At 31.6% G+C, this 14534-nt stretch overlaps 1 pseudogene; it reads left to right on the forward strand.

Moving 5' to 3' along the window:
• Window positions 1-14534, forward strand: part of LOC107952932 (DEAD-box ATP-dependent RNA helicase 57-like) — a 53474-nt pseudogene that overhangs the window by 12307 nt on the left and 26633 nt on the right.

Below are 14534 nucleotides of genomic sequence, written 5' to 3' on the forward strand. Positions count from 1 at the left end.
TTACAGATCTTGGTACAAGAAGTAAAAGAACTATTCAATAAATGAGTACCATTAGTGGCAGTTCTGTGGCACTAACATGGTACAGAGGAAATTACATAGAAAATCGAAGAATCCATGAGATCACAGTACCCGAACTACATTTCAACTAAGAAATTTTGAGGAAAAAATTTTCTAAGGAAGGGAGAGTTGCAACAACCCAATTTTTTAGCGGTACCGAAAATGGTAGTTTCAAAACTCCATTTCCCGATGATCGATTTAGTAAATATTATTTATTAATATTTACAAGGTTGTTACAGTATTAAACTAAATTCTGGTATAATGAATTTAGTTATGTGGAAAGTTAATCAAGGTACAAGTGTAACAGGTCAAAAGTTAGTGGTTTTGGAAATTGAGGTACTGGGACCTCATTTTCATAAACCGAGGCCTTAAATATTTTTATTAAATATATAAGGAGTTATTATATAGTTGAATTAAATTTTGGATAAGTAATTTTTTTGAATTAGTGATTAATTGTGGTACAAAAACTAAATTGTAAAAAATGGTAAAATTAAGTTCTATGGATTTTAAATCTTTTAAGGGCTTATATATTAATTAAACCGAAGTATAAAATGGCAATATAGACTATTTTAAACTATAGTGGATGGGTAGGTGATGATTTTTTTTAATAAATAATAGTAAAATATAATTAAATTATTATTATATATTACAAATATGAAAATATTTATGTTTTTCTCTTCTCCACCGATTTTACATAAAGAAAACCCTTGGAAACCAATTTTGTTTGAGCTTTAACATATTCAACCGTGCATGGTAAGGATTTCAAAGTCCATTTTTTATAATTTTTTTTTTGTTTTTGAGATCGTTGTAACTAGATTTAGCTAAATCATACCTTCGCTTTCAAAACTGTTAATGATTTGAAATGTTGCCATTGATGATTTTTGAAGCTTTCGATGTTAATGAATTAGTTTAAAATATTAGAAACGGAAAAAAAGGACTAATTTGTAAAGTTAAATTGTTAGTTTTTGAACATAGGGACTAAAGTATGAAAATTTTGAAATTAATGCTAAATTTCTATAATTATAGATTTTAGAGGGCAGTAGAAGGAGGTAACAGAAATTGGTTTAAAAATATGAGCTCAATTTTGATAGATATAACTATTTCGGTTTTAATGACTAAATTGAATAAAATGCAAAATTTTAGGACACCTTTGAAAAATGAAATTGAATTAATATATGATTACAATATGTTGTTTTGAGATGTGTGAAATTGATAAATTGAATTAAATTATATTATAGATCAAGATTTGAACCAATCAGTAGATAAACGTAAAAAAGGAAAAATTGTGGAATAGTCCTCAGAGTCGTGTTTGTAGCTTTTTTGGTTAGGTAAGTTCGTATGGACTCACTTTATTAATTTTTTATATGATTGTGTTATTTTTTTATTGCTGGTTAGAAATTATATATATATGTATATAATTTGAACCAATCAGTAGATAAACGTAAAAAAGGAAAAATTGTGGAATAGTCCTCAGAGTCGTGTTTGTAGCTTTTTTGGTTAGGTAAGTTCGTATGGACTCACTTTATTAATTTTTTATATGATTGTGTTATTTTTTTATTGCTGGTTAGAAATTATATATATATAAAGTTTTGGCATCAAATGGATTAAATCGTAAAACAATTAAATATATGATAAAATGAATAGATGTGTGGTACTAGATAATTGTGAAATTGTTATATAATTCGATGATATGTGTACAATGTTTGTTTAAGTTAATTCTTGTTTATGTTGGATTGTATGTATATTATTTGTGATTAAGTTGTTGTAAAATAACGACTTCAGTATTGAAATGATTAAATTGTGAAATAAGATATTGTTAATAAATGTGAATGAATATGAGAACGTATATGGTTGAAGTACATGTATATAAAAATGTTCAAAGGATTGGAATGAAATGAATATGAATATGGAGGCCCGTGTGAAATTAGTGAATAGCTAGGATACAAATGACATGTCATTCGGGTTATTACAGTTTTAGGTGCTGATCTTGGATGTTTTACTGATGGCTAATGTCCTGCATTTGTTTCAGATTCTTCACAGCTCGTGTGAGTAGCATTGAGTAAAAGTCATCATTTCAACCCACAGTTCGTGTGAGCAGGTCTATTTTCACAGCTTGCGTGAGCAATTACAGTCACAACTTGTGTGAGTAATTTTATCTCGTGTATCCAAAGTAAATTTATTATAGTTCCTTAAGCGAAAACAATAATTAAATGAATATGATATAAATAAAAATTTCAATATATATGTTATAAATTTAATATGAATTGGATGTCATATGTTATGCCATAATAAATTGCTATACATGTATATGTGAATTGCATTATAAGTGCTTGATGTATAATCAAACTAACAATTTAGTTGTTTATAGAAATGTATATGAAAGTACAAGGATGTCAAGGATGCCATGTTAATTACCAAATGGATTTAATTACTTAAACTATTTTAAGGTCAAGGTATGTTGTGTAAATTTCATATGAATTTACTAAGCATATATAATGCTTACTCGATTTCATTTTCTGTTTTGTTTCTGTAGTTGACATTTTGCGAAACACATCGATTGGATCAACTTGGAGAACACACTATCCAGCTTCTAAGTTAGTAGTTTCTCATTTGATTCAAACTTGGTTATGTGGTATTTATATAGGTTGGACTTGTACTTTTATTGTTTTGAATGTTCAAAGGTTTGATATAATGATGACAATTTTGGTTGTTTGACAAGATGTTTAAAGATGTGTATTATGACACTTTAGTAAGTTATGCTTGAATTATATGTATAGTCAATTAATAATATTAATGGATTGTGTTAATATGATAGAATTGGTATGGTTGTTTGACAATGAAAATGATATGGCAAGTGATTGGTTAGACTTGTATATTACAAGTAGTTGAATGGCATGAAATGATTCATATTAGTTAGGTTTGTTTTGGTTACCAATGTGGAATATTGGTTAGATACATAGGTGATTGAAATATGGTATTTTTTGGTTTAGTTTTGGACTGTTTAAATGGAAAATATTGGATGTTGAAGTGGCATTTTCATGCATGCAAGAACTTTGAAGAATCAAAGTTATTTATTCAATGTTTTAACATGAAATTTTTGGGTATTGTTGGAAAGTTTGTGTATGTTGAATGAACCCTTGTATGCATGTTTTTGGATGGTTTTAAGTGCAGTTGTTATAATTCAATTATGCACCAATGTGTTTTAAGTGATATTGTAACAACCCAATTTCGGAGAAATCGAAACAGTGGTTTTGGGACCACAAATTCGGGTCGAAAATAAAATTTATTTTTATTTTATTACATGGTTTGTAATATGATAGACATGTCATGTGAAAATTTTGATAAGAAAATTTTACCGATTATGTGCTTAATTACGAGAAGGACTAAATCGCATAAAATGCAAAAGTTGACTTCTAGTAGCTATAAGGATTAAATAACTATGGAATTCAAAAATAGAGGTCCTTATATGGTAATTAGACCATTAAAGAAAGTATGTAGATATTTTAGTATGACTCATCCATGAAAAAATAAAAAAGGCTAAGGACTAAATTGGAAAGATGAAAAGTTATTAAATGAAAAATTAATTAAATGAAAAAGAAAACAATTTCATATCATCTTCCCCAAATATTTTCATGGAAACCCTAGGAGAGAGGAAGAAGACTTATCAAGCTTATTTGGTTATGTAATCAAGCCCCGTTTTTAGTAATTTTTATATTTTTGAAACTGAGATAGTCTAAGCTATCTATTTAAGGGATCAATTTGAGAAGTTATCAAAGTATGAAAAATGGGTCATGGATGTATATGCTGAAAATTAGAAATTTATGGTAGAAAATGAAAGGTTGTTGATAGATAAACAACTTTTACAAAGTGATTTTTGATGAAAACATGATTTAGGGACTAAAATGTGAAGTTGTGAAATTTGATGAAAAATTCTGAATTTTTGTGAATATATGTGCTGGAAATTTTGTAATGGGATTTTGGTTAGGCTTGGAATAGGTAGTAAATTGCACAAATTTTATTTTCTGAGCCTAGGGACGAAATGGGAATTTATGGAAAAGTTAAGGGCAAAATGGTAATTTTGCCTAGGATGAAAATTAAGTCCACTTGAATGTGAAATATGGTAAATTGATGTTAAATTTACTCGTATAGATCCGGATAGACCAAATTTGGAGCTAGAATGAGGAAAGAGGAAAATGTCGGATTAGTAGATTTTACGTACACGAACATTGTCGAGGTGAGTTCGTATAACTACATTGTGTTTATTTACATGCTTGTATCGATTGTGTTTATTCAAATAGTATAAATTTCATAAATATATGTAATGATTACATATCCAGTCAAGCCCGATAAATAAAAATGTTTAAATTAAATGATAATGCCAGATAGATGATAAAGGATAAAAGATGAGAATGTTACTTATATGCTTGAAATGAATGTGGAATGTGTTTATTTGAATTATATGAATGTTTTGGATGTATGAAATAATCACATGCCCGATAATTCTTGAGAAAAATGTTTAAATACCGGTTTAATAAAATGGAAAATCGATGGATATGTGATTTCCCAAAATGGATGAGGTCCTGCATTTGTTGCTGACGGGATTTAACTCGGACGAGTAATCCTACTGACCTCATTTATGGAAGGGTTTATCTCAGACGGGTAATCCTGATATAAGTCCTCCCGAGCACATGTTATGTATTGGATTTATCCCAGACGGGTAATCCAGATCAAGCTCTTTAGAGCATATGTCATAAAAAGGATTTAGCCTGAACTGGTAATCTTGTTGTTTATATGTGTGGCTCGAGAGTGTACTCTTTGAAATAGTACCTTATGGGTACTATTAAATATGAATTGACGGATCCTGATTTGTACACCTTGAGTGTACTACCTGTGTAACCATCGATATTTCAAATAAATTCAATGGGTAAAAATCTTGACATGAGAAATATGAATAAGAAATGAGTTATTACATGTATTTGTCTGAAATACAAGAAAATGATGATACATGACAAAATGATATATTAAAACATGAGATGATGATAATTTTACATGGACTTTATTTGATAAATATATGTTCATTCTTGATTATAGACTTATACACCTTGAGTGTACTAATCGCGACCTTGATATTTTGAATGATGTAAGTAAAGTTCTGACTTGAAATGATCTAAAATCGAAATGAACTATTATGAAATTATACTTGAAATAATGAGATGAATTATGCATGTTGAATGAATACATGTTGTAGAAAGCATATGTGCTTCGAAACTTGGTTGTTGTTGAGCCCATATATATTTTGATGTTATTATGGAATATTAACAAGGACAATAAGAATGTGTGTAGGGCTTGAGGTCAAACTGATTGATTATGCCTTACATAGTTGCCTTGAAATAGAATGAATTGTAAGTTAAGTACCATGTTATACGAACTTACTAAGCATTTTATGCTTACTTAGTTGTATTTCCCTGTTTTAGAGTAAATCAGAAGCTCGTTGGATTGGAAGCTTGGTAGAGATCACTCACATTATCCATTGGCCCATGTCGGTACAATATGGTAAAGCAATTATGGTTACAATGGCATGTATAAGATATATTGGCCATATTGGCATATAAATGTAAATGATGCTTGTACCCTAGCCATTGGAATGGCTAGTAATGAGTTGTTTTGATATACTTGTAATGTCAAACTATGGTAGCTACATATATGTTAAGTAGTTGATCAAAATATGTTTAACACATGTATTAAACAAGGTAAGATGGTAAAGATGTATGCATGTTGAATGATGGAAATTACTTAATTTGAATGCTTGGAATGGTTGGATTGTACTTGGTATGTTTTGGTGCAGGAAAATGGTGAATTTAGGTGACAAATGAGGCTAGGAAATGGCTTTATTTTGTCCACACGGGTAGACACACGGGCGTGTGTCTAGGCTGTGACACACGACTGAGAAAATGGGTGTGTAGTTAGGCCGTGTGTCCCCTGCACCTTAATTTTGAGAAACATAATGCTCAGAATTGAACACACAGGCGTGTGTCTCAGCCGTGTGTGCTACATGGCCTAGAACATGGACGTGTGTCTTGGCCATGTGAAACTTGCATCTAATTTCAAATTGAATTAATTAATCACATGGCTTAGCACACAGACGTGTGGCATGGCCGTGTGCACAAGTTAGAGAGTTACACGGGGTCAGACACGGCCTGCAGCATGGGTATGTCCCAGGGTCACACGGGCGTGTCCTTTGTACCACACAGGCGTATGAGCCCTGCACCTTTGAAAATTTTTGAAATTTCGCAAAGAATTCTTAGAGGTTCCTATTAATTCCCGACTCGATTCTAATGCTCGTATTGGACCTCGAGGGTCCATTTAAGGGACGTTACGAATGATTTCGAAATTTGAATAGTAACTTGCATGATTTATCTGTAAAATGTGATTGAATGTTCCAGTAATGCTTTGTAACCCTATTCCGATGGACATGGGTTAGGGGTGTTACAGTTGTTGTTTTAAAAAGGTTTTAAAGTAGCCCAATTTGGCATCATATGGGCGACCACACGGCCGTGTAAGATACACTAGTCGAGGCATGACTGTATGACATGATAGTTTGACTACTGAAGAATGAAAAATTAATTCCACATGGGCACAGTGAGTTACACGGCCTGGGCATATGGTCGTGTGACCCCTATTTGCAAAATTCTTCATACTTTTGAAAAGTTTACAATTAAGTCCTTATTTGTACTCAGGTCAACTTAAGAGCTTTCATAAGCTCGAATAAGACTTAAATTTAGTTTTATACCATAATATTTGAATGGATTATTTAAAGAATTTATTTATGTTTTAACTGATCCATAACTTTGAAAATGTTGCGAAATAGTCTTAATTAAAATCTAAGTTGATATTAAGGCATACGTAAGCTTGTATAAGGCTCGAGAAAAGCTAATTTGATGATTATGCCTTGAATTGACTATCATTGTGTGACTCATGTTTTATTTGAATCTTAATTGTGTATTTATGAAATATTTCTTATTTAATTGAAATAAGGATTATGAATTATTTTTTATTGTTTAATTGAATATTTAAAGCTAGAATTACATGTGATTGGTTCGTTAATTGTTGTAACATCCTATAGCTCGAGTCTGGCAACTAGACCGTGTGAGCAGTGTTGTAGTTTTTTTGTAATTGATATCTTTTTTCTGAGTGTACCCCTTTGCTACAATTCTGGCACTATAAGTTTCAAAGTTTCACTTATAATTATAAAATTATTTAATTATGAAGTCATTCTACTATAGTATTATGACTGAGCTCTCCTTAATTATGCACCATTACGAAATTTACTTAATTAATGCTCGTCCAATGAACTTGTCATAAGTGTGTTACCGTCATAGTATATCCTTAATCTCTTTGGGATAAATCTATTCTCTCAATATGATCTTATTTTGCCTTACGGTAACCATTACATCTTCCTTAATGAAAAGTCAATTACTATCAAAAAGTAATCAAATCATTTATCACAAAGACAAATGACATGTGGCCACGTTTACTTTTCTTCTATCATGTAATGCTAATGAAATTATATCATTTACTCATTAGTTGGGTTATGAATTCCATTATTGTGAATGATGCTACATACTACAAAAGGCGTATATCTAACGCACCAGCTTTCGATTCCTTATTTATTTGAACTCAGGCTTTTACTTACATTAGAGTATACAAGTTATGCATACATAGTCCATCATCCACTCAGGATTATGGTATGCCACACTGTAAATGTGAAAAGTGAATAAATCCATAAATTGGTCTAGGATTTATTCTTCTAGGGTCCTGTCCAATGTATTCTCAGTTCAGTCAGTCAAATCTATGTCTATATCTTTTGAGAGTTATCCGCTCTGATGCTCAAGACAAAGTATCTCTCTAATTGGACTTGATAGATGACATATTAATTTTTCAATATATTTGCTTATTTTTATTAGACTGAAGACATGTTCAGGTTTATATACTAATATAAGTTGTCTTTTTGTATTACGATCCAACTACGCAATATCACTTAATATTAGTTAAATGTTTAGATAACCTGTGAGCCAATATTTGCTTCTATTTTACTTTGTGTACAAAATCATTGAGGATAATATGTAAAGGGTATAAATGTAAATAATGGATATTTTTATTAAACCAATATTTTCGATAAATACAAGTATACAAAACAAATATACTACACTTAGGACACTAGATTCAATAGTCTCTTACTTGCCCTAGTGAAGTAGATGTGCCTAATTTTGCATTCCAATGCCCTCTACATATTTCTCAAAACTCCTAGCTACTAGAGTTTTGGTAAACAAGTCTGCAAGGTTGTCCTCTGATGTAACTTTGACTACATCCACTGTTTCATCTGCTACTGCCTCCCTTATGATGCGATACTTTCTATCAATGTGCTTCATCTTCTTGTGGTTTTTAACTTCCTTAGTGATAGCTATTTTTGCATTGTGATCAAAATACAGTGTGATAGCTTTTTTCATACTAGAAACGAATTTATGATTCGTAAGGAACTTTTGAAGCCATATTTCTTCTTTTGTTGCCTCGGAAGCAACTACATATTCGACTTCCATAGTGGAGTCAGTAGTAGAACATTGCTTGATACTTCTTTAGACCTATCACCTAGGATAAAAAAATATCCCAATGTCAATTTTCTTAAATATTGACATGTTTGGAAGTCATAATCGGTATAACCGATAAGAGTAAGATCTCTCTCGGAATAGACAAACATATATATGCTTAAGCTTGCTAGTGACTTGGACTAGGATTCACTTGATATCGACTCACCAACCCTACTACAAAACAAATATTTGGACATCTGCATAACATAGAATACATGGGACTTCTTATTGTTAAAGCATAAAGAACTTTTATCATGTATTATTTTTCTTATACTGTCTTAGGACAATCCTTCAAAGAATGATGAAAACCCGATACAGAAGGTTGTGTTCCCTTATTTGAATCGATCATTGCATAACATTCCAATATCTTGTCTATGTATGAAGCTTGTGATAAAGCTATCACTTTGTTCTTTAGATCCTTTAGGATTTGATTGCCTAGAACAAAGTTAGCATCTTCCAAGTCTTTAGTTAAACTACTGGTTCAACCACAGTTTAACTAACGATAATGTTCCTATATCATTTACAATGAGTAGAATATCATCGATATATAGAATGAGTAAGAAAATATTTCTATCCTTAATATGTTTTTCAACATAGGGTTCATAAATATTTTGTTCAAATCCAAATGTTTTGATCGCTTGATCAAATCTTTAATTCTATGAATGGGATGTTTGCTTAAGTCCATATATAGATCTAAGCAGTTTGCAAGCTATATGCTCATCTCTTTTAGTAATATATCTTATGGGTTGCATAATATAAATACTCTTTTCAATATACTTGTTCAAGAATGTTGTCTTGACATCCATTTTCTAGATTTCGTAATCAAGAGCTGACATAATGGATAACAATATATGGATTGACTAGATCATGGAAACCAAAGAGAAAGTTTCTTCATAATTGATACCTTCTTTCTGAATATACCATTTTGCTACATATCTGGCCTTATAAGTTTTCATTTTTCCATCTGTATTGCTTTTGTTCTTGTAGATATATTTATACTTTACAGGTTTTATCCCTTTTTGCAAGTTTACTAGTTCCCACACTTAATTGGATTTCATAGAATCCATCTCAATTTCATATCTATTTCTTAAAGCTTGGAATCAATACTCTGCATCACATCATCAAATGTGAGTAGGTCATCATTTTCCTATTCAAAAAATTTAGTGTTTAAAGCACTTCTGCTAGACTAGAAGAACTAGGGCCTATGAGAGACCTTCCCACTACGATGAACCCCTTATACTGTTGACCATTTGTAGGTCTACTATTAGGAGTTGACTTTGAAACCATTATTGTAGGGTTTTGTGTATTTCCTAAAATTTCCTTGAGTACTTCTTTATTTCAAGGTTTAAATTTGTTCATATAACTCTCATCAAAGAAGGTAGCATGAGTCAACACTATAATTGTTTGCTCTTTTGGGTTATGAAACAAACCATCTTTTGTTCCTTTAGGATACCCCACAAACATGCACAATTTTGTCCATGAATATAACTTTTTTGCATCTTTATCTAATACATGGGCTAGGCATCCCCAAATCCTTAAATGTTTTAGGCTTGGCTTATTGTTGTGCTACAATTTGTATGAAGTTTTAGGAAAAGGAAGATTTGAGATAATCGTTGATTAATTACTTAGGCATGGGAAGCTACCTAATGATCCAAGGAACAAAACAAAAGTGAAACATCAAGCTCTTGAATTTATTTAATTTAAAGGTACATTTTATCAAAATTCATTTGATAGAGTCTTTCTTTCGTGTCTGTGAGAAAATTAAGCACCACAAGCCTTAGATAAAGCTTACTCTCGAGTATGTGGTGCATATTAGTCAAGATCCAAGTTGCACTTTCAAATAAAAAGGATGGGGTACTACTGGCCAACGATGGTAAAAGACTGCATGGACTTCACTAGGAAATGTCAAGCTTGTTAGTTTCATGCTAACTTCATCCATCAACTACCTGAGTCATTACATCCAACAATCACATATTGACCATTTGATGCTAGGGGACTTGACTTGGTGAGGCCATTATTGAAAATTTCAATGGGACACATGTATATACTTGTTGGGATAAATTACTTTTCAAAATAGACAACTTATTGAGAAATGAAGAAAGAAATTGTGGCAAACTTCATCAAAACAAACATCATTCATTATTATGGTGTTCCACTATGCATTATTATTGATAATATGAAACAATTTGACATAAACAAGTTGTGTGCCCAATTTAGTTTCAAACAATACCACTCTTTGATGTACAATGCTCTAGTTAAAGGCAAAAGCTATCAATAAGACTCTGTGCAATCTTCTTAAGAAGCTTTGTGGGCCTAGAAAACTACATATCGTACACTAACTCAAGCCATTCCATATGTATTCATTTATGGTGTCAAAGTTGTTTTACCACTTGAGTGAAAAATTTCATTATTGAGATTACAATCCATAAAATTCTTTCAAGTGAAGATAATGTGCACCTACTACTTGAAGGATTGGAGGCACTATATGAGAAAAGATTAGAAGCAAAAAAAATATTTGGAATGCTACCAAGCTTGATTACTCAAGGCCCTTAACAAAAAAGTGAAGTTGCGACCTTTTGAAGTTCAGGACTTACTTCTTATTATGAATGGGTAAGAAGTTTGTGTCAAAATAGGACGGGCCATATGTCATTCACGAAGTCTATGCCAATGGTGCATATCAAATCTTTAATCAAGATGGTGCCAAATTTGGACCAATCAATAGCAAATTTCCAGGCTACTATCCGTGAAGATTTTCACTCCTAAGCATGAGTTTAAACTGCACAAGGAAAAGAAAGCAAAAGAAAAGCTAATTACATGGTTTTAGTACTTGGTTTAGCCTAACTCAAACAAAAAAATCCTTTACTTGAAAGATTATTCTTCATATCATATCTTTTCATGTAAAGTATTTTTTAGAAGTTAAATTTCTTTTGAGGTTTATTTGTAGTTGATATGGCTCATTCATGTAACACTTCCAAGATGATATGTGGAGAAAAAAAACCATTCATTCCAAACTTGAATACAAAGTAAAGTTATCAAAATTTCCTCTATCAAAAAAAAAAAATAGTCAAGGTTTCCACCTAAAAAAAAACTTCAGGTCTCCTTGAAAAGCTTCTGACATGTTTTGCAACAAATCCAAGCTTTGTACTTCATCTTCATTCCAGTTTGACTATAGAGAGTTAATGCTTGAAACCGCTTTTTGCTCCAATGACAGAAATTCCTAAAGCCAAATCTTCTCTAAATTGCAATGTAATGACATAATGTGATTGTTTCTTAATCAATAAGTTTAGGGCACACTTGATCTTCAATCATCATAATACTTCGCAGTGTAGGGGTGGGTCTACCTTGGTCTTCATGTTTGGTACATGATCCACTTCTCACCTCTAGAGGTTGTAAAAAGTTGAATGAATTTCCTACCATTTGGATGCTTCAAAGACTGACCGAATCTTCTCACAAGCTAGATGTTTCAAAGGGTTGATTGAACTTCCCACCATTTGGATGCTTCAAAGGTAGACTAAATCTTCCCACGATCTTGATGCTATTAAGGATTGATTTGACTTTTCACCATCTTGGTGCTTTGAATTGTTGAGCGAGTCATCCTACCATTTTGATGTTGCAAAGGGTTAAAAAAATATCTCCACCATCTAAATATATCAAAAGAGAACTAAATTTTACCATCTCAAATATTAAATCTTACAAAATTTGGGATGAACCTTCTTTGGTTACCATAAGAAATGAATATGCTATCCTTCGCCATCTTGGTGCCTCAAAATTTGGATGGATCATCTTTGGTGCCCATGAGCTATCTTTCACCATGTTGACTCCTCTAAGTTTAGATTGAATCTTCCTTGATGTGCATCCTCCACTATCATGAAGTGTCTAAGTCTAGGATGGATCATCTTTAGTGTTCATAAGCTACCTCAAAACTTGAATGAATCATTATTGGTGTGAATAGCTTTTATCACCTCAATGTCTATAAGTTTGAAAAGGATCTTCCCTGCATGCGAGCCATGCGAGCTATGCCTCATCATCTTGATGTCACTAAGCTTAAGATGGATTATGAAATCACCAAATGTCTATTAACGTGTGCTTGGGAAAACAAGAATAATTGTAAAAAAAATATAATTTTGAATTGTAATTACACTCTCTTATAATGAGAACAAAGTATACTTGCCTAAAAACCTTTGACTAATAGAGTATAATTACATCTGGAAAAAAATTAAAAAAATAAAAATTTGAAGTCATGATGGCTAATTACCTAGTATTGTTTTTCTTTACATTCTCAAGGAAGCAAATAATAGGATGCTTCAATTACACTCAATTTAATAGGACATAAAATAAAACGATTATCCAAAACAACCACACATGTATAACTACAAACAATTACACCTAAACCCAATTATAATAATCTTTTTATCACTACAGGAAATTAGGACTTTAGCGGCGTTTGGACAAAAAACGTTGCAAAGGTTATACATTAGTGGTGCTAGCAGAAAAATGCCTCAATAAATAAAGAAATAGCAGCATTTATGAGAAAAATGCCACAAAAGATTAGCAATAGTGGCATTTTTGGTCTAAACGCCGCCGAATATGTATTATTTTTTGTGAACCGGTGCTGTTTTGTTAGCCCCGGCATGCCTTGCTCTTTTTCCCAAAATCAGTTCCCCCTCCCCAAAATCCCTAAGTAATTTTCCCAAAACCTGTTCAGAGGAAGTTACGGTTTCTACCAAAAAAAGAAAGCATAAACAAGCAGCTTCAGGTATTATTTCTTTTTCTTCGATTTTTTTTTGAAAAAAATAATTGACTACTATATTGAATACTCATGAGAAACTTTTTTCGTATGTGTGCTTGATTGGAATGTAGAAGCAGTAGAAGGATTTAATGTCTTTAAGAATTCAAAAAAAAAAACACTATTTGTAAGCGAAGATAACAAAATAGACGAGGGAGAAGATAATCTTTCTAAAGAAAAGAAGAAAATAAACCTAAAATTGGAGGTTTGCTTATGAAAAATCATGCATAATTTGCTTATTTTGTGCACTATATTTGTTGTAATTTTCTTATTTTATTGATGAGATTAGGTAGATTTGATTTTGCAGAAACAATATAATATTCATGTTTTTGGGAATAATGTTGTGTCTCCACTGAAGAGTTTCGTGGACTTAAGCTTAGTGTATGTGTTCCATTATGAAGTGTTTTTAACTTAGTTGACATTTGACTCTGCCTTTGGTTGCTATGAGTTAAGCTGTTCCTCAAAGGGATAAATATCAAATTTGCATATGAACATTGCTCCAATATTCTGTTTGATACATGAGTTTTGATTTAGTGCAATTATGCATGTGAAACTTGAATTGTGGTTCATATGTATGCATGAAGCTTAGATTTTGATTTAAATGTACACATTTAAAGAAATGAATATTGTTAGTGATTTGTAAAATGGTGTTAATTCGATAATATTGTTAGTGATTTATAAAAATTGAATCAAATAAATATTTTTTTACATAAAATTGCACAAAATCAAAATTCATGTATGGCATTGCACATTAGGTTTGTTCAAATGTGGCAACTACAGCAGCAACATGCATGCAACCATGCAATCATGCACGAGCATGCAAGTGACTGAGAATCACAGCTGAAGCATGCTATTGTCCAAGGAGTAATTCGATTAGCATGTCCATGTAACGGTTGACTTTTGTTGTTCCAATGTAACCTTTTGTATTTGCTAAGGTTTAGTTAGATACTTAGCTGTTTTAGTAGCTGTTTAAGAAGTCATTATGCTGATTTAACATGTTATTTACTTGCACAAGCAAGCTTTGTTTTTTACCAATGTAATCCATC

The sequence above is a fragment of the Gossypium hirsutum genome, chromosome A07, assembly GCF_007990345.1.
Source record: "Gossypium hirsutum isolate 1008001.06 chromosome A07, Gossypium_hirsutum_v2.1, whole genome shotgun sequence".
Taxonomy (NCBI): domain Eukaryota; kingdom Viridiplantae; phylum Streptophyta; class Magnoliopsida; order Malvales; family Malvaceae; genus Gossypium; species Gossypium hirsutum.